Here is a 20,154-nt window from a genome sequence, read left to right on the forward strand (position 1 = left end):
ATAGGATCCTTTAATAAAAGTGTGGAATTCTTGAACATATTCAAGGTTACATTCACGGAAGCTACAGCACAAATTGAAAGCATGCTCACAAAAATAATTGTTTGATAGCAAGTGAAAAAAGAAAAGCCTTTGCATGCTTCTTTCCACAAACAAACAAACAAGCAGGAAGCCTTTGAACTTCCATTGTTCTGACAACAATATCAGTTGTGTTTTATCTAGTCTAGGATTTTTAAATGCTATTAACTTACAGGCTACACCGTGTTTCTTTTACTGAATAAGTAGTGGTGAGAGTGGAGAGAGAGAGCCCAGCTGAATATTTTGTTGCATGAAGGAGTCCTACTTGAAAGCAAGTGAGAGCTCTTGCAGCCTGGAATACAATAAAGCCCTCCCGAATGGCATGGGTACTTGCTGCTTGTTATGTTTCACAGTAGTCAGAAAGAAAGCATGGTAAAGTATGTGATACAAATTCCATCAGCATTGGGAATCTGAATGTTGGTCAAGGTCCAAGTTTCAATGATAATTCTGATTTCTGTGGCAAAAGCTCAATTAAAAACTCCTGGCAGACTTTTGAATTTTATAAAGCTGAAAGTCTTGCATTCAAATATGGGGGCATCAGCATCCTTTTTTTCAGGGCACTGAAGAATTCCCATCATCTGGAAGCTCCACATTAACATAGATGCTATGAACATTGGAAGTACTGCAGTAAAGCTAAAATCTTTATTTCAGTTTTAGTCACCTATTTTCAGTGTGCCCAGCTAAAACTATAAGCAAAACATATTGTCAGACTGTCAACCAGGATGTGTTGGAGCCGAAACACCGCACCTAAACTTCAAAGCACTCATAATCTGACTAGTGGTCCCAAACATCTCCGTCTTGTCCATCTGACTACCAAAGCTGCAGGTTCATGTGCTGGCAGACAGTGAAAGACATGATGTTTTATTGTTAGGATAGAACTTTCCCTCCCTTTCAKCAGTGCTGCATTCACCACTCAGGCTGAACTACGGCAAAGTGTTTTATCTCCATGGGGTCACTGGGATATTCTCAGGCAGGAGTCTGCAGGATGCCGAGCGCTTCGCGGGAGGCGCTCAAAGGTTCTGCATCCCTCSACGTCACGGCTACTCAATGGCTCTCAGCACTTCGGGGAGAGGGGTGTCAGAATCAGAGGCTAACACATTTCCCTGACACACTGAAAATCCACAGTYACGGCAGATGGGATTCTTACCTTGACTGTACATGAGAAAAAAAGAAGAAATCAAAAGTTTTTGTGTGTTTCTGCCAGAAATAAGTAGCAGCCTGTGAGTGAGTCACATGGTTTATACCACTTGCTCTGCAAGCAGTGAAAACAAGTGCAGCTGTTCCTTGGCTGTTCTGGTGGTAACAAATGTACCCTGTTAGGTGCAAAGTTTACAAGATCTGCCATCCTTTTCATTACGCTCTGTTTTTCTTGGTGTCTATAAAGTCTGTTATTAATGTTCCTTACAGCTTAAAATATGCCACAACATGCCTCAGTTATGGAAAAACAGAAACAAAGAGGGGGAAAAAAAGTTTATTTTTCCTAAAAGTGGGGGGAAAAAAGTATATGAGAAAACGTTTCCTTTCCTAGACACCTACAGTCTTCAAGTACCAGGTAAGACAGCTTGTGCATTACATATTATAGGACAAATCCTCACTATATTGAGAGTAATTATGATTTTTTTTTATTGTTTTCAACAGGACATCATTCCTCTGATCTCTGAGAATSTACTTCTTATTCCCAACAAAATATAATAGCACTGATAATAGCAGACACCTATTTGATCTGCTACTTTTAGTAGCTTTCTTTTCCTCTTCAGCACCTATTTGCTCCTAGACAGCTCCTAGATTGAAGAAGTCATGCTCTTTTTGGTCTTCTGCAACGACAGATCCTAAATTTCTGAGATGCTTTTAAGCAGTCCTTTGCCCCCTTTCACTTTGAATTCATCTGTTTTGAGCAAAGGCGACGTGAGATTTACAGTTAGTCCCTGATGAGATATCAACAGTGTCTCCTACAACAGCAAAAACCTACAACAGCCAAAAACCTCCTTCTCTGTAGATATCCTTTGGTTTAAATAGCCAGGATTACATTTACATACTTCTTGGTCATGGAACCCTGACAGGTCATAGATAGTTTGGTAATAGATCAAAAAATGGAGGTTTTCTTGTCATTTCCAAASTCAGTGTCTTCATGATAGTTGTATCTACATGTTCTTCTACTGACACCGACTGTTAACTCTGATAGTTCTCATATGCCACATGAACCTCCCTGTCTGTTTTTAAAGGACAGTCATCTCTCCTCAGCAGAAATTCTGCCTTTCAGTTTCTAAATGCACGGCAGTGATTTTCATACTCGTACTACTACACCCTGCAATTAACTTTCCCTGAATGTCCTCATGTTCATCCAGTTCTAGTACAAGAYTCTCCCTTGGTTGTCAGAGCTGACCTGCAGGTGTTAAATTCTTGCCACCGCTCCCAGGGGTATGGACTTGGTACATGAACTGCTGCTCTGCCTTATGTGCGGATGCCTGCTTTGACAAAACCTGCATGGTTTAGAGCACTGCCTTTTAGCTTTTAGCCTTTAGCCTTTTAGCTTTGGGCATATATTTAAGGAAGAGAGAAAGAGAGAGAGAAAGAGAGGAAGAGAGCAAGGAAGGGAGAGAGGAAGGGAGGAAAGGAGGAAGGGAGGAAAAACTAACAATTTGAATGCAAACAAGTTGTGTAGATCTTATGTGCAGGGGTGATGTTCGCCTCCCGCTCACCAGAGCCACCCTCTCTGTTCCCCATCTCTGCCAGCCTGTGTCTTGCCAAAGGCAGGCAGAAATGGTGAGCAGAGAGGGTGGCTCTGGTRAGCGGGAGGCGAACATCCTTTTTGGGGGAGAAGTCGGGGCTGCCGGCGCGGTGCGAATGTAGCTGAAAACAGCGAGCTCCGCTCGCTCAAGCTGAAGGAGAGAGGAAGGAAGAAGTGTCTACCCTCGCCGYCCCCGGCTCGCCTCTGCCTTGCCGGGCCGGCGACCCACGGCGCGGCCGTTAACGGCYGTTAACGGCCGCTGGCGGCGGGGGAGGCGCCTTCCCGCGCTCGCTCCGCCCGCCCCGAACTACAAGTCCCGGCGTGCCGCGCGGCGCGCGCCCTGACGCCCCGTGACGGCCACGGCGCGCGCCATGGCGGAAGCCGAGGAGAAGGTAGAGGCCGCGCGGCGGGTGCCGCGGGCCGGGGGGCGCTCGGAGCAGGGCGCGACACGGGGCGGGGCGCGCGGAGCGGCGCGCGGCGGTTAACGGCCGTTAACGGCCACGCGGCTGCCGCGCGGCTCCCGCATCCCCCCGCACCCGCCGCTCCGGGCGTTACGAGGCCGCGGCGTGATGAATAACGTTGTTTTCCTTTGTAATAAATAACAGTGGGAAGAGTTCCAAGGGTCTGTGTGAGAGCTGGGAAGTGGGTGGCCTTAAAGCCGCGCTCGTGTGTGCGGATGTAACAGGGGAAAAATGTATGGAAGCGGTTCGATATTGACGGGGTTGGTCACATGTCAGCCTCAGAAAACTTTCGCTTCCCTTCCTCCCCGCTGTCAAAATGACACCCGTCTTCCTCTCACCCGCCTGTGAAGCTGATGTGGTGCCAGCATCATGGTTCCTTGCAGGTTTTGTTTGTGTTTAGGGCTCTGTTCACATGGAACCCTCAGCACCTAGGGGCAGCTTTGGGGGTGCAGCTGGGGCCTGTGAAGAGTCCCCATTAAGGAACTGAGGGAAAGGAAGGGTCATTGCAAAGCAGGAGCAAAGATACGGGAAAATTAGTCTCAACATCAAATACCCAATGTGGTTTCCACTTTTCCTCTTGCGAAGGATTTTGCTGGGCAGAGTTGGCTTTCCTGTGGGGCTTGGTTGTCTGATTCACCAAGTATTTAAGTGTGGCAGCGTTTAAAAGGATTCTTGGGCTAATACCAACTCGGATGAAATTTATTTTATTTAAGCAGATTAGAATAGCCTATGTCTTTCTCTCCCTGAGCCATGATTTAAGAATGATCTTATTCACTCATTTTGTGTGTAGATGGTGCTTTACCCTGCTGAAAGGGATCTATAARTTGCCTATGGAGGTAAAGGGTGGTGCAATTTCTTTGAAATCCAGGTTTTATGATATTTCCCTTCCCAGCAGATTATGGGCTTAAAAAGGTGGTTGATAATCCTTTTGCAAAGGAGGGGAAAAGGCAAAGCCCCCTATCTGTCATACTGGAAGGCTATTGTGGATTAATAATTTATTGAAAAATTATGTCACATCTTTGTGAGTGATTATTATAGGCAGAGATTACCTTCTGTTTCTCTGTTTGTCTCATCTGTGTTCCCTTTTTCCATTCTTAGGCTGCTTGAGCAACAGCGTTTGCCAACTGACTGAGGTGTGCAGTAACCCCAGTGCTGATTTTTCCCTAGAGTTTGACAGACCTACCAGTGACAGTTGCCCCTACATGATTTGAGATTCTGGTCACCTGCTAATCCCTGATGAGGGATTTCCTTTTCACAGTTACAATGCTTCTAAAAAATAGAAGTAGGGGATAATCCTCTTGGTTCATGCATTTAAGTGGGAGAAGGAAGAATAGCAAAACTCCAGGGAGGTCATAACTGCAGTTTGTTACACTAGTTTTGTCTGTGGGACAAAAAGCTCTTGGTAGGAATTTGCTAGCATAGTGAGTTAGGACTTACTTGTCTAATGGTCTAGCAGTTGCTTATCTAAGCACCTTCTTTTAAATTCTTGTTAAGGAATCATGCAGTTTATGCCTTTATTTTCTAAGCTTAAAGGGATGCCATTTGTTTTTTTGCATGTCACTCTCTTTAGTAGAGCGTAAAGGTCATGAAGCCTTTAAAATGTGCCTGTATATCCAGCTTACAAAATGTATTGGATGCAGTTACAGTGGTTGTACAGGGTATAGTAAGGAGGGATATGTCCCAAATTAAAACAATGTATATTTCTTGGATTCACAGAGACTGATTATGAGTCCGCTTCTGGTGTGTCTCAATCTTGCACACCTGGATTTTTGCAGGTTGCTGTTTACAAGGGTATCTTTAGAGTGTACTGTGATCTCTCTTGTTTTGGCGTCTTGTGAAGATGTAAAGATGGACTGGTATAASAGCAAGATGGCTGTTACTGCACTGTGTGTGTGTCAGTCTCTGTGTGGTGTTATACAGTAACCTCACCTTGAAAAACTCTTGTCCTTTGTTTTGCCCAGATATGTGTTTCCACTAATAGCCAGAACAATTGGAAACATGGGAAAAATATAAGTGATGTAGCTGTACTGGTTGGTCTCAAATGTGCTAGCAGAAATGTCCCTTGCAGTAACAACTTATTTTGTTCGGGATTGCAGGTTAATGTTTTCTTTTAGCAAACAAAATTCTTATGTTGATACAGAACAAACTTGCTCTCAAATTCCTTGTTTGTGTAGCATGACTGGCAAAGATGTTTAGGCAGAATTCTTAGAAAAATTAGAAGTACCAAAATGATAGATCTAATAGTTTTTTTCTTCATAAAAGGTTGGCTCTGCAGGAATCAAGGACAGTTTTTCSCATTAGGAATCTGGTATTTTCATTGTACCTTTCATTTTCTAGTATTTCTGTTGTACCTTGTGTGTTTTTATACCTTGACCTATTGGCTGTTGGTGTCAGATCTCTGTATTTTAGCTCTATCATCGTTKAGTGGTTGTTCTTGAGTCAAATTTAAGATGCACAAAGATTCTATGTAATAAATTCACTATGTTCCAAAAGGTGACAGCAACTTGTGAACAGAGACCTTGAGACAAACTGGCAGCCAGCTATACTTTTGAAGTCAAATCTTAGCTTGAAGGGGTACCAGGATTTTGTTGCATCTTCATCTTCCCCCACCTCCCATACTTCCCGAAGAATTTGGGAATTCTTTCCATTCCCAAAATCATTGTGAATAGGGAATACCCAGATAAGCCTTTTATGGGATATGTTTTAGAGGTAGCCCTGCCTGCTTGCAATATATAAGGTACGGGAAACAGATGACAGTAACTGAGGTAATATATGAGTTTCAAATACAAAATAGAAGATTGCCTTTATTTCCCCAAATATCTCTAGGTGGGGTGGTCATTAAGGGTGAAAGTGCAGTGGAGACCTCTGCTTTCTGCCTTGAGGTTATAAAGAGGGGAAATTAATAGGTGTGACAAACCGAAGGTTACACTGGTTGCATTAAATTTGCTTCCCGTTTTATTTCTCCTCATTGTTGGTAACTCTTTCTTTTTTGGCTTCTSTTATGAAATTCTGTACCTATTTACCTTATTGCCCAAGTATTACTTCATAGGGCTTGAAACTCCACCATCTGTCATGTACATTCTTTATTTATATCATGTGTTGCTGTTAAAATGCTTAAAGTCACTTTCAACCTATTAGTTGTAACTTTTTATTGCTATTGATGGCAATGAATATGTTAAGAAAAATCTTCCTTTTGCTGGCCTATTTGAGGAGATAATACACTAGCATGTTTTACCAGAGAACTGGTGAGACATTAGCAGGAGCTGACTGAACTTTTTTCTTTTTTTTTTTATGTATTTGTAGTAGTGCACTAAGATTCACTGTCTTGCCAGAGAGGAGCTTTAAAAGTATAGTTATGTACCTTAGGCAACTGTAGCTGTTCTAAGGCAGGAGAATGGCACTGGRTTTGCATTGGGGGATGTGGAGAAAAAAGTCATTAAACTTTGATTTCTGGTGTATTTCTATGAAAAGTGGTTTGAAATTAGTTTATTTTGAGATAAGTCTATTGATAGTTGATATCAAAGCTCGTTTACTGATAACCTGAGAGTGCCATTCTGCCTTGTGTGTCAGGGCATGGACAACTGCTTTGCAAACTTGTAACCACTTCTGGGGAGACAGAGAAACTTTCGCTGGGGCTGAACAGCTTTCAGATGCTGCGCTTTCCCTCTCTATTTTAGAGGAACCAGCAGTAGTATCACAGTAAACTGGTGCCACTGAGTGTCAGTGTGGCACTAGATTACAAGTATAAGCACAAATTGGGTATGAATGCAGAGGATAATCATTTCTGACATCTTCAAAATCATTCAGAACCTCCAAGCAGCTCCCGYTTTGTCTTCTGTCTCTTAATAATGGTTGAAAATGTGCTTTAAATAGGAATTATTGCTTAGCTGTTCAGGTCATATTTGTGCTTACCTAATTTTCCTTTGTTGTTCTTTGTGTTGTTTTCAGGAAACCAAGTCTAATGAAGAATCAACAGATGAATCTGAGGTAAGCCTCCTTAAAATGCTTTCTATTTGAACTGGCTTCAGTGCTAGTCCTTTGTCAGGCTGGAGTGAAAAAATATTATCCCTATTGGTTTGCTCTGGCAGCTGCTTATTTACAAGTCGTGCTTGTCCTGTAGTCATGAATGTTAAGCTTGGGTTAGTGATTAAAAAGGAGTTGTGGTTTACTTTGTATTAAAACACATATAATTATCACCCACTTTAAATATATTGAGTTATATTTGGATAAAAATTCAACTGAATGTACTTCTCTTTTGATCAAATGAAAATTTAGTTGACAGGGTAATTATATATGCACTAGTACTRTGTTCAGGTAATTACAGTGTTATGTTTGCAGTCTGTGTTTGATCTTGATCTGTTGAATGTCTCTTCTTAAGATGGCACTATGGTAAAAACTTGCTTATGCTCTTGAGAAGTTTGCCTACCTTGCTGCAGGTTGCTGGAAGAAGCGGGGTACGGAAAGAAAGGAAGCTGCAGGGAATTCCAGAATTCTCCCTTGGACAGCAGCCCCCTAGCTCCAGACCTAGCTTGAAGGGACAACAAGAAMTCTTGTGCCTGCTTGGCTTAGTGTGGTCTACAGTGACAAGAGAGTGGAAGAAGAAGATGAGTAGCTGAGTAGCTGCTATTGTGGCTACCTAAAAGCTCAGAAAATAGAGCAGGGGATTACACTGGCAAAAATTAACAGTTTTCACACATGAAGTGTTTAAGTGAAAGTGGTTCCTTGTCTTTGGAAACTTTAACAGGCTTGCTGGTTATGAAAGCTCTCTCCACCCAGAGCCAAATGTTCCCAGTTGGGATCTGGGCTCAAGCCCCGAGCATGCAGAAATCCTGCAGAGATGGTGGCTTTAGAAACAATCATTTGGAAAGGATGGTGGCGGTGTTTCCTGTGGGATGCCTCCCCTCCCTCACACCTTTCTCAGGGCCTGCTGCTTCACTGCACTGCTACRCTAGGGCATTCCTCATGAGAAGCAGAGATTCTGCTCCTGACAGAGGGCTGCTGTGTGGAGCGGCTGCTTTGGCCAGTCCTTTTTTCCCAGCGAGAGGGAGTTTGGTTTGAGAATTGCCCTGCAGCAGGGAGTGATGTGCCTGGACTCCGTGATGTGAGGTGCACCTGCGCCGCGAGATGCGCAGCAAGTGCGCGGCGGCGCGCACAGCAGCGCTCGCGCAGGGGTTGGCACTCAGCACCCAGTGCATRCAGCCATTCCCCTGCCACACTGCTGCTTCTTTAAAGCCTGTTGCAAGATAACTTTTTAAGGGTGTTTTAATAGCATCGCAACCCTTTAGCACTGTGCAAGTACCTGTTGACACTGGAAGTGGTCAAAGATTCATTGCAGGGGATTTTGTTCATTTGTTTTGTTTTAGAGGTAATTTTTCTTTGTTTTTAGCCTCTAAAGAAATTAAGCATCATGCGCTTTTTGGAGAAATTCACGTTTTAAAAATTTCAACAAGCCTCTTGGTTTAAACTAATGTCTATTTTTGATATTGCATTCACATATAAAGCGTTGTGAAAAGAAAATGTTAATATTGAGAGTATATATGTCAGATGTAAAACACAGTCCAGGGCGAACACTTTCCATGAGTTGTCTTGAATARCCCAGTCAATAGTGCCTTGACACAGTACTGCTGGCTTGACTAATGACACTTTGAAACTCTGTTTAAAAAGTGCTTAAAGGAAGTGTGTAAACATTAAAATGTGGAAATGCTTCAATACCTGACTAAACTATTTCTAGCAATAATACACATAAAGTTAAGAAAAACTCAAAATAATTGTAAAAACCCAAAGTCGAAGTGTTGTCAATGATTCCTTGTATTATTTAGAGTATAGACAAGGGTGAGATTGAACTGAAGGCTTTACTCTTTCTTCTAGTAATCCTGAAATTTTATGATTTCTATTGGGTGGCCCACAGTTTGGATAAATAGGGATGGATTTTATCGTTACAGTACTGGAATCCTGGACTCTAATCCTCGCAAACTCTGTCCTAGTGTATTCCTCAATAAAACATCTCTGAAATAGATTTTGTAGTTTTCAGTCGTAATGAAGTTTTTTGCGTATGCAATTGGTCTTGGGCTGAAGTTTGTTGGAATACTTTTCATAAAAATAATTCCTCTTTTCAGAGGAAGCATTACATGGAGGTCCAGTGTGAAAGTTYGTCTAATATGAAGATAGTTATTCATAGTTATTTAAAAATATGAATGTGTCCTTGGGGGAAATAAATACTTATTTAAAAAACCACAACAACAAAAACACATAAAAGAAAAACTCCCAATTTTGAATTTAGATGTATGTCTATACCTAAAAAATCAAACTTTCTGTTTCTTTATGGTTGAGTAAATCCTTTAGTTTTGTTCATTTATGAGCTCTAAACAAATCACATGCTAAGTCTGACTTGATACCTGCTYGATTTGTTCTCGATTTGTTCTTGATTTGTTCTTTTGCAAGTGCCAGGGTACTCATGTGCATGAACTTGATGGTGGAGCTTTATAAGAAGTCTCAGATATGAGAATCTGAAAAAATGATATTCTTGAATGTGCCTCAGCTGACAGCCCTTCATTGCAAGTTTGGTTCCTACTCTTGGTTCCCAGCTGAATTTGTGTTTAATGCTCCCCAGCTGTTTAAATTAATATATGTAAAATCAGGAATATCAGTTAGCAGTTGTGGTGCATATGTTCATATACAAAGCAGACCTTTCAACACAGAGATAGTAGTAGTTATTTGTATCAAAGTTTGTGGAAATGTAACACATCTTTCTTAGTATTACTGCGGAATCTAAACTTTCCCTTCATATTATAAAAATGCATATCATCTGTTAGAAGTTTTTGCATATAGACAGACTATTTTACCATGATATGATGAGAAAACATCGTGTCTAAACTTCTATTTTAATTCTCAACAGAAAAACTTACTTGGTTTTTCTAAGTATTTCCACTTCATTCTGAAAGCACAACCATTTTTTTGTGTCTTCTTTTTTTGTTTGGTTTTAGTTACATTTATGAAGTGTATTTGTTTTACTTCTCTCTGCAGTGACTAGTCATCAAACATGTTGCATTTGGAGCTCACCCTGAGCAGGTTTGTTTAGATGAAAAGTCCTAGTATGATGTGGTTTCATTGGTTTATTTAATTTTATTTTACAGCACCTGGAGCTGCATGTTTGTACTGTCACGTTTGATGAGACCTTAAAAATAGACAGCTAAATAATCTGACTTTTGGCTGTTCATAAACTGTGGAGGAAACAAGTCCGAATAAACTATGTACAGCCTGAACCTTCATTTCTGTTTTCAAATTATTTTTCTTTCTTGCAATGTATCTATTCTTGTAAAATCCTTTTATAGTTGAACTATTTTCCGCCATGTAGATACTTCTTACCTTTTGCTAGCACACTAGCAGAAGATTATGTTAATGAATGTATTAATAAATAGTTAAAAAGCAAGAGATCTCCTTGGCTTTAAAATACAGGATAATGATAGTATAGAAGCATCCCCAACAGCATGTATTGTGGGATCCACYGTGAATCACTTGCATCTTCTGAAGACAGGAGCTGCTTTTGTATCTATTAAGAAAACTTATTAAAAATCCACTTGAAGCTCCCTGAAGTTTCTCTCTCTGAGCCTCTGTGCTGTTCGGCATTGTGTGGCTGGAGAGTTTTGCTTTACCGAGGCAGTGTATTGTGGCTATGCAGCGTATGCAGCGCAGCAGGACAAGAAGAGTCACGACTTATTTTGAGGCATTGTTATGAAATCTTGAGAGGTCAGATGAATGCTGTTTTTTGTCTTCCCTGTAAATAAAGCACACAAAACATTCCCATTCAGGTATAAAGACATGCTCTTATCAGTACAGATTACACTGCATCCTGCAAAAGGACTGGTCAGCATAGGTTTAGTAAGAGATATTTTGCATGTTATAGGTGAGTGCACTGAGCCATGCCTCCAAGGCCTGCAAGGATCTGCCACAGCCTCAGGCTTCGTGTACAGGTTAATTTTTCACTCTGCCTCTTTCCAGCCCCCGGCATCCCATTGGAAAATGGAGCAGTAGGCTGCTGCCCTAAGAAGCACGGAGAGAATATCCAACTGCACTGATAAGCGTGAGCTGTTGGTGCCATGAAATAAGATGTAGTTGAACAGGAAATCACGTTGAGGGATGATGAAGGAAACAAAGCTCTGTACTGAAATGAGGTTACTTATTAAAATTTTCYGCTGCTTTTTAATTTGCTCTTGCGGCTTTGAATAGCTTGTCTCTGGTCCAGTACTTACTCCCCTAGCAGGGAGGTCCTTTTCAAGGCAACTCTCTGTGGAATCACAAAAGTAGTGCTAAGTCCTGCAATTCTGGAAGTGGTTCCGATGACTTCTTTTTTGTACAACACTGCCATGCTTGTTTGAACTGGCCTATCATAAAGACAGACAAGTGTACAGATGTTTATTTTATGGAGTTTTTAAAATCCTTTGTTTATCAAAATGTATCTGTGAGATGTGGTGTTTGCTACTGTGTGTTTGCATTCCAGCACTTTTGTTTTTGCTTCTCCCAGCCTTATATTTTCTGGGCCTTTCTCTAATATTCAGTCACTGCTACCCTTGTGAAAGGGATATGTGCGTTTGTTTAGTATATTTCTTATTTTCTTTTAAGACTGTATTCATAAATTCTAGTAGGATTTGTAGAGGGGTATTGTAGAAATTTTGTCAATTGTTTGTCAAGTAGACAAGTGACTTAGTATATCTGAATAAGGATATTTTAGGATATTCTGGATATACCTTTCTAGTATATCTGAATGAAATATTCTAAGCAGCTTTAATTCTTTAAGGTTTCAAAAACTGTGATCTGAGCATGAACCTAGTTAAGAAATACATAAACCTGAAAAGGAGGCAACTGAAAAAAAAACCTTTCTCTTGTGTTGTGTTTTTTATTTATTTATTTTTAATGCACTCCAGATCTTAGTTTTGTAGGTTGGGTCTATATTAGTTCAAAGCAATTAAATCATTTCAAGTAAATAAAGCATCTGTTAGAAAAGGCCTCCTGTCATACTTTATTTCCATCAAGATGTACTCTTAGCATGGGGTGCCGAGCAGTGGGCTGGAAGAGGTGAGGAGTTTTGTGGCCGGCAGCTTTAGAAGGGGCATCTCCGTTGYAATAATGGGAAAAAAAGAAAACAATTAAACCTAGATTTGGCTACTGTACCTCAGCGTTGAACCTGCTGCTTTCTGTCTCCAGTCTGACCTTTGACAGGTTGTTTCATTTCATCCTATCTCCCGTCCATGCTGTTAACTATCTCTACACTAGCGTGCCATTTTTATCTTCCAAGTGTTTTTGAAGATAGAAAAAAGGAAGAGTGGAGGGAATACTCAGCAGGCCTATTGTTTCACATACCTCAGTAGTCTGAGGAGAGATTGCTTCCCCCTGCATGGCTTTAGGTGAAATTGGCCTTTTGAATGAGGCTGGACGGAGAAGATGCACACATTCCAGATAGAAAGTTATCCTTGTTCTTAATGAGAAAGAGGATCGTGGAAATAATTTATCAATTTGAGTTAGTAGGATGAGCACCGTAAATTATTTATTGAAGTTTAAATGGAATCTTTTCATACCTTAATTTGAAAAACAAGCTTGCAATGACTAGTAACTAACATTATGATATACATTATTAGAGGTTTGACTTGCAGGAAAAAAAATGGATCATGCTTGTGTTATTCTTAWTTTTTTTCTGATGGTTTTGAGGAGAAATTAGATGTTTTGTTTAATGAGCTATTAATATTAACCAGAAGTGCCCATGCAATCTGTGTGCCTTGGAATACATGAAAGGTAATAGTGTTGCTCTACATGTTACATAAATGCAATTGCAAAGCTACCATGTTAACAGAGTATGCAGATATGGCCTTTCTGAATACCAAATCCCTTGATACAGAGAAAGGCAAATTGGTTATTTTCCATCTTGCTCTTCTACTGTAGTGAGTGAATGAAAATAACTTTAAAAAACACTCCTGAAACTGCTCTGTAGGGTGTTCACATGCAGTACATCACACGGTGGCAACTGCTCTGATCAAACAGTGTTCACAGGGGAAACAAATGTTTGCTGAAGTTCCTTACTCAGCAAAAGGAAAGTACAAGTGGAAATGTGGCGTTTCTTTGGGATTTGCAATTAATAGGGCTGGACTGATAGYCTGCTCTTGGACACTGAAGTGGGTTTAAATGTTTCCAGTGGTTCTTTGCCTTGTCAAAACTGCCAGTGAGGTGAAACCCAGTGAAGGCCGTTGGAGTGAAATCAAGTAATTTTGCGTGGACTTTATTTATTTTTCCAATGAGCCATTTATGGTGATTGTTCCTGACCAGTATTGCCATCTCTGTGCTATTGCTGCTTCACAACTTGACCAATCTCCATCTTCTTCCAAGTTCTTCGATTGGTGTCCTGCAAATACAGTGCAACTTTTATACTGCAAGGATTTTGAAAAGAGATAGTGCTCTCTGCTTTGCCCTTCATCTGTGTTATTTCATACTCTGAATGYAGATTCATAGGCAACCCTATCATCCTAATTCCTTGTTCCTGGTGTATATCTACATTTCCCAAAAGAGGTCAAGAGATTAAATAAATCCTTGTAGAAAGTAGGTGTGGAGAACAGAAAACTGCTGTGCAAAATTTTAACATCCTGATACATGTTTGCCAATTTTACAGCCAGGTATTAAAAGGTTTTGGTGATTTCTTTCTCAAAGAAGCATAAAGGAACTGCATGGGAGCTTATTCACTTCATTTCCTTCATTTTCTTGTTTTGGAGAAAAAAGCGAAACATGAAAGCTACCCCGGCAGGCCGCTAGGCAGGAGGGAGCCCCGGCTGTGCTGCTTGGGAAGGCCTGTGAGGGGTGAGGAGCAGGAATGGCTGCGGGAGCACTGAAACCTGCCGAAACCAGAGACAGGCGGCGTGGCTGGGAGGGTTTGAAGTGTTTAAGGGAAGGCAGGAGGTCATCTGCAGGGGCCAAAGCAGAGCCAGGCTGGAAGGGGAGGTCGAGGAGGGCTGGGCTGTGTTTTCCTCGTGTTCAGGAGGGTTCARGACTCTGCTCTCATAGGTAGTTTGGGAGCCAGTGCCCTTAAAGCACCAGCTTTGGATAGCTGGAGTGCAGGAGGGAGTGAGGAGGGTTTGTTTGTAAGGCAGGCCACCCTCTTCAACCTCTGCTTCCAAGACCGCACATTTAGGGAAATATAACAATGTTTTCAGTTGRCTCTCAAGTGTGATGGAATCAAGAAACCTCCAATAACTTTTTTTCCCAGCAAAGTCTGCAGTGCAGGAGCCTCCTTATGGCTGGGTAGGAGCCAGCGCGCCCTTCGGTATTCCCTGCCTGCCGCCTTCCTCCCTCTGCCTCRGCCGAGGGAAACGGGAGTTGCGTGACCATCTGTTACTGCTCTGCGATGGCTCCGGGCTGCGTGAGCCATGGGAACCTTCTGTCATCTGCCTGTCTTTGGGGGCTTTATTTCCTTATTTTTCCCTAGTGTGGCACCCTTTCACTCCCAGGTTGAGTTGGAATAATACTCATAAAATAGTAGCAGGAAGAGTTGACCGTGCTGTCTGTAAAAGCTGTAGAGAGAGAGGTGGTGGCTGAATCAGTGCAGATTCTGCTTTGTGTGTTTCCTTCCGTTGGTTTCTTTCCCGGATGTGCCATTTTCCAAGCTACACATCATCATGGGCAGGAAGAATCCATTCTTTCCTTTTTCTTTGGCATTGCAAGATCAAGACAAGGGCAGCTGTTGTACTTGCAGTTTTGTTAGTACTTCAGACCAGGTTGAGATGCTAGCTTGTCATTCCAGATGAAAGGGCCTACCTGAAAAACTAGTTTACAGTTTATCAGTCTTAATTATAAAAGTACAAAAATACATAAAATCTCRATGGGTTAGCCTACAGTTGTTAGAAAAAGGAGATTTTGCTGTTGAAAAGCAGTTAAAAAGCACTTAAGACCTGGCACAAACAAACATTTCCAGAATGCTAATGGGAATACGGAGACTTAAGCCTGGTAATCTCTTGTTTTGGGTTTATCTGGATCATACTTAGCCTAAATATGAGCTGACTAGAAAGAACTAGAGATGCTTGTTTAGTGAAGCTGTGAACCAGTTTTTCTGAGATGCTTGGATGAATGCATTTTCTGAAAGGTTAGGGAGATAGGAATTAGGATACCTAAAGCTGGGTATGTTTGTAAATCAATGCCTCAGTATCTCTTGATTCAGTGTAAAGAGAAGTTGTCAGGTCCTAAAAAGACCTGGGATTTGACATCCCAGAGTGGATGAAGGTTGACAAAAGTCATTTAACTTCTTCTCCTGCCTAAAGAAGTCATTAAGATCAATGTTAAATTCTAAGTGAGCTAGTGAGGTTAAACTAAAAGCTGCAGCTGTATCTTCTGCCTTGTTGGGTGCTCTTTGCCTGTTCATGTAAGGCATGCAACATCACCCCTGTGCTTGTAGAGTGCTTGCTAGCCCCCTTGTACAAACTCTATGAGCTTTGCGCAGCCTCCTTGATGCCATCCCACTATCTGAGCAGATTTGTGATCCAAAAGGGATGTTAAATGGCCTGGGGTGAAGCTGAGTGATGCCTTGTGGTGCTGCGGCTTTCATAGCAATGTGATTAAAATGCCTRAGAAGGTGTACTTCTCAGAGAGGTGCGGGCTGTGGAGATAAAGCCTCCATGTTCCTATGTCAGATGTACTTGTGCACACACACACACATATATATCTAAGATGCTGCCCTCCAAAAACTCAAAAAGTAAAACTGAGACAACAAAGTCAACCCCTGATTAAGACATCATTTCTACAGAAAAGAGCAGCTAGAGGTGGTTCTTAAGTTAAGTAATTCTGTATTGTTAAGTAATTCTGTGGTGTTAAGTAATTAACACCACAGCTAACTAATTCTGTGGTGAGTGTTCTGAATCCAGAAATCRTATCTTCTGTAATTATTTAGAAATTATTTTTAGTTGAATTCTTGTAGTAAGTAGAACTACCTTTAGCCAAAGCACGGAGGATGTGTTTATTCATTTCTGAATAACTGAAGGTGCTCTTGTGAAATTTTATTTTAAGTCATTAAAATAGATAGAAATGACTTCTTTGGTTATTCTTGAAATTTTCATGTAATTCTGAAACTAATAATTCTGGAAGTGTAACAGTTTCATTTGCTTTCATAAAGCATGATGACTGCATTAAAATTTCCAGGCTTCTCCAGAGGATCTCAACGAATATGGCTTGCATTTAAGTTTCAAGAAGAATTAGTTTTACAAATTAAAAAGTAGTCTCTTTAGCAAGACTATGGTCTTTGCTCTTCAGCAGCATTCATTTTGTTTTTAATCAGTTTCTAGAATCTCTTAAACTTTAATTACTCAGATACATAGCTGCCGAGCATTTGAAATGGCCTCTAAACTAGAAGGAAAGKAGCCCATTTAACATTTTTTTTTTTAATAATTTTGAAATCAGGAGGGATTTGAAAGGAACTATGAGAGTCAAAAACAAAAATTTACTCTTTTTTCTTATTACTTTTCTTTCTCCTTCAATACACTTTTTTAAGAAGAGACATGTTGCCAAGGGCCTTGTGGAAGTAGGATGTGAGTGTGATTCCTTTCAAATCACTTTAGTGTGTAGATCATAGGCATCTTTCTACCTAAATATAAATATTTTTCAGGGTCAAAACTTCAAAGTACCRTCAGTGCCAGGATGACCAGCTATAGTAACTGGAATCCTGCCTGGAAGTGGGTGGAAGGTGGCACAACACATGAAGGGCACTTGTCTTATAATGTTATGCACTGTTTATTTCTATGGAGGCCTGGAAGAACATGGGGGACAAATCGTGTGGGAAGGATGACACTTTGCTGTCAGTGTCCATAACATAATGAGAGTATCTGCCGTCCGCAGAGCATGGAGTTCATGCGATGGACTGTCCTGCGGGCAGATGCTCCGCTGTAGGCGCAAACAAGGGCTCATGGAGTAACTCAAGGAATTGCCCACAGGTTTGTCCTGGAAATTTGCTTTGTGAGGATCCATTTTGGATTTTATTTCTTGTTTTTCCTCTACTAGGGATACCACTGGTGTTGTTCCTGCAGGCAGAGGCTGGGAAACAGAGGGAGAAGAGCGGAAGGAAGTTGGACACGTGGATTTAGAAAGGCAGAGGAGCTKCCCTCATGGTTGAAGTGGCTTTTCCAGAGCTAACTGGCACATCTGTAGCTGTCCTCAGTTTCTTAATTCTGCCCATGAGGAAGGGTTAGCAGTGAGTCTCATGCTGAGGTGCTAGGCATGAAAAGAGGAAYTTGCTTTATTTGAGGAATTCAGCACTGGAAAGAGTAAGAGTTCTTAATGGGAAAGAGTTCATGTTGGTCTTACTGGCTGCTTATAATAAATCTTTCCATTAGAAGTTTTCTTTCAATAGGAAATGCTAATAAATACATCAGGAAAGGTCTTTACAGCATTTTTTTTTTTTTTTTGAACATTTTTTACTGTTGCCTTTCAGCTCTAAAAGGCAAATAGAAGAATAAATTGAAGTAGAGTTCCAAAGTAGCTTTTCTGTGTTTGGAAAAACGTGGTTTATTTTAAAATGAACCAAGACAGCCCAAAACGAACCCCTCAGATCTGGACATCTTCTGCCTTTCAGAACCTAAACCTGCCCTTTGTGAAGTGCTATATAAAAAAAATGTGCAGTATGATGGGTTTTGTTTGCTTGTTTTGCCTGCTTCTCTTTACATATATTTGACAAGAGTTTCAGAACTTGGTGTTGTGTTTTTTGGCGGGATTGTGGGKTTTTTTTTTTATGTCAGAAAACATGGAAGATGTGTTAAGTAGTGGTAGTAGGAGATGCAGTACCAAGAGATTTATTCTCAAATGTTTAGAATCCTCTAAGATGGGTTGAAGGACTTCTCTTTAATTAGAATAGCCAAACACTTAGCAAAAATCCATGTAAGTTGAGAAATTCATTTCCCTGCTCCCCCTTTTTCCTTTTTCCTTTTTTTTTTTAAAAAAAAAAAAAATAAGGAAAGCTGTGAGTTTTCTTGTATGGGGTAAATGTCACTCTGTTTGTATCTGAGCTTTGCTGCAAGTCAGGACTGTGCCTTTCCTGTAGGTTGTCATAGAAACGCAGCCAACTGTCATCTCAACTCAGGCTGCTGATGGTTTCATTTGTAGGTTCGCAGGATTATTAAAATTTAACAAAAATTATTGATTTGCTTTTTATTAATGCTGGCTTGTGTTTATTTTAGAAGTTCAGGCTGCCGTAAAAGCTTTTCCTGATAGAAAAATACCTTAAAATGATTAAACGTTGATAGTCAGGAAGAGAGAGCATCAAATGCACTTAATATATGAGCTAGGGTCTGTAGCAAAAGGGAAATCTTGTGTTTTTGCAAATCATTTTTTCTTTGTTTACAGCAAAGCAACCCCCCCATCCCCCATCCACCACCCTTTTCCAATTCACCTTTTTGCTTGACTTTTACTTAATGTAAGATACCTGTCAAGAAAGTGTGAAATGGATACAGCGTCTTGCCTAATATTGGAAGTTTTCATTTTATTTACTTTTTCTTGAAGCCTGGCAGAATGCTTCAGTGCACTGACTCTTGCAAGTGTATATGCTTTTTGTATATGCATGTGCAGGAAAAATTATTTGGTTTTCAGTCATAAATAAGACGGCCCAAACTTGTTTKCAGTAACTTTATCTAATGGTCCATGGCTGAGTGCTTTTATGCAAAACACTCAAGAGACTAGAATTAACTTTTCACATTGGTTGCACATTTGATGTCCAGACTTGGGCAACATGTGGGATATTAGAAAGACTAGATGCCTGGAGTGCAATTTTTACTTTTACGGATTATTCAAAGATTGCCCATGCATTTCAAGTATAATCTTTGTAAGAGATGTGTGAAATGCAGTAATGTATTAATTGCCATAAATAAACATATGCCCTTATTCCCTCCTTCCATCATGGGTGCTTTTTTTTCCTCTTGCCTTTGCCTCAATCCTGTAGTCATTTATTAAGGATGTGTAGGCACAAGTAATTTGGCTGATTTCTATGCAGCCCTGTAATTTGACATTGTCATTCTGTCTAGTAACAACTTTGTTCAGTGTTAGATTTACTGAGTAAAATTGGTTCTTGGTGGGCACTTTGACACCTCACTTCAGGCAACTACGTCATGGATTGCTGACATCCCTTTATTAATCTCAATCATATTCTGTCACAAAATTCTCAACACTTTAAAGCATCCTCTGTTTGCAGCATATGTATAAAATAAATGCGTGGTAATAAATATTGATTTTTTTTCATAGTTCCATAGCACTTTTTATGGTGTGTATGTATTACAAGTATATATGTATTAACATGGATGATAGTAGAACGTGCCACAAGATTGAACCTGGGGAAGACTTGCTTTAGTGCTCCAAAGGCAATTTAAATAAAATAGTTTATTCTTAGGGTATCTCTTTTCAGTTTACTGAATTTCTTCTTTTTAGATCCCTAGGTACAATGAAATGCTGTGAGACACAGTGCTGCTGCACCGGCCTGGCACTGTGTGTTTTCACGTGTGGTTTTTATGCCAGCAATTGGAAAGCAGASCTTGGTGGGGAAAACAGGAGCTCCTCTACCAACGTGCTGCACTGCTGCTTTCCGGTTGCTTTGGAATGAACCGTTTTATGTGGGAAACCCCCCCRGTGTGGGGTGTTCATCAGAACCAGCAAGGCCTGCAGAGCTCTGTTCTCGTGGGTGTAGCGAGAGGGGGCTGTGTTTAGCCGGATGGGGGTGTTTGCGCGTGTGCCGGGGCCGGCGTGCTCCCGTGCTGGCGCTGCATTTGCGGAATGCGTTTGCGTTCCGCACCCGCGCTGCCCTTCCTGCCACCAGAGCCGGGCCTCTCTCCTGCTCCCGGCCGGGCCGGCTCTCCTGCTCCCGGCCGGGCCGGCTCCCCTGCTCCC

General features: G+C 41.1%; 1 protein-coding gene across 1 annotated transcript in view; it reads left to right on the forward strand.

The window, feature by feature from the left end:
* The first annotated feature begins 7,212 nt into the window (after positions 1-7,212).
* Positions 7,213-20,154, forward strand: part of VPS41 (VPS41, HOPS complex subunit) — an 87,894-nt gene continuing 74,952 nt past the window's right edge. The window contains exon 1 of the mRNA XM_026034982.1: positions 7,213-7,251. The gene's annotated coding sequence lies outside the window, so the exon portion shown is untranslated. The remainder of the gene's footprint in view (positions 7,252-20,154) is intronic.

The sequence above is a fragment of the Nothoprocta perdicaria genome, unplaced genomic scaffold, assembly GCF_003342845.1.
Source record: "Nothoprocta perdicaria isolate Ctin4 unplaced genomic scaffold, notPer1 scaffold_154, whole genome shotgun sequence".
NCBI classification, from domain to species: domain Eukaryota; kingdom Metazoa; phylum Chordata; class Aves; order Tinamiformes; family Tinamidae; genus Nothoprocta; species Nothoprocta perdicaria.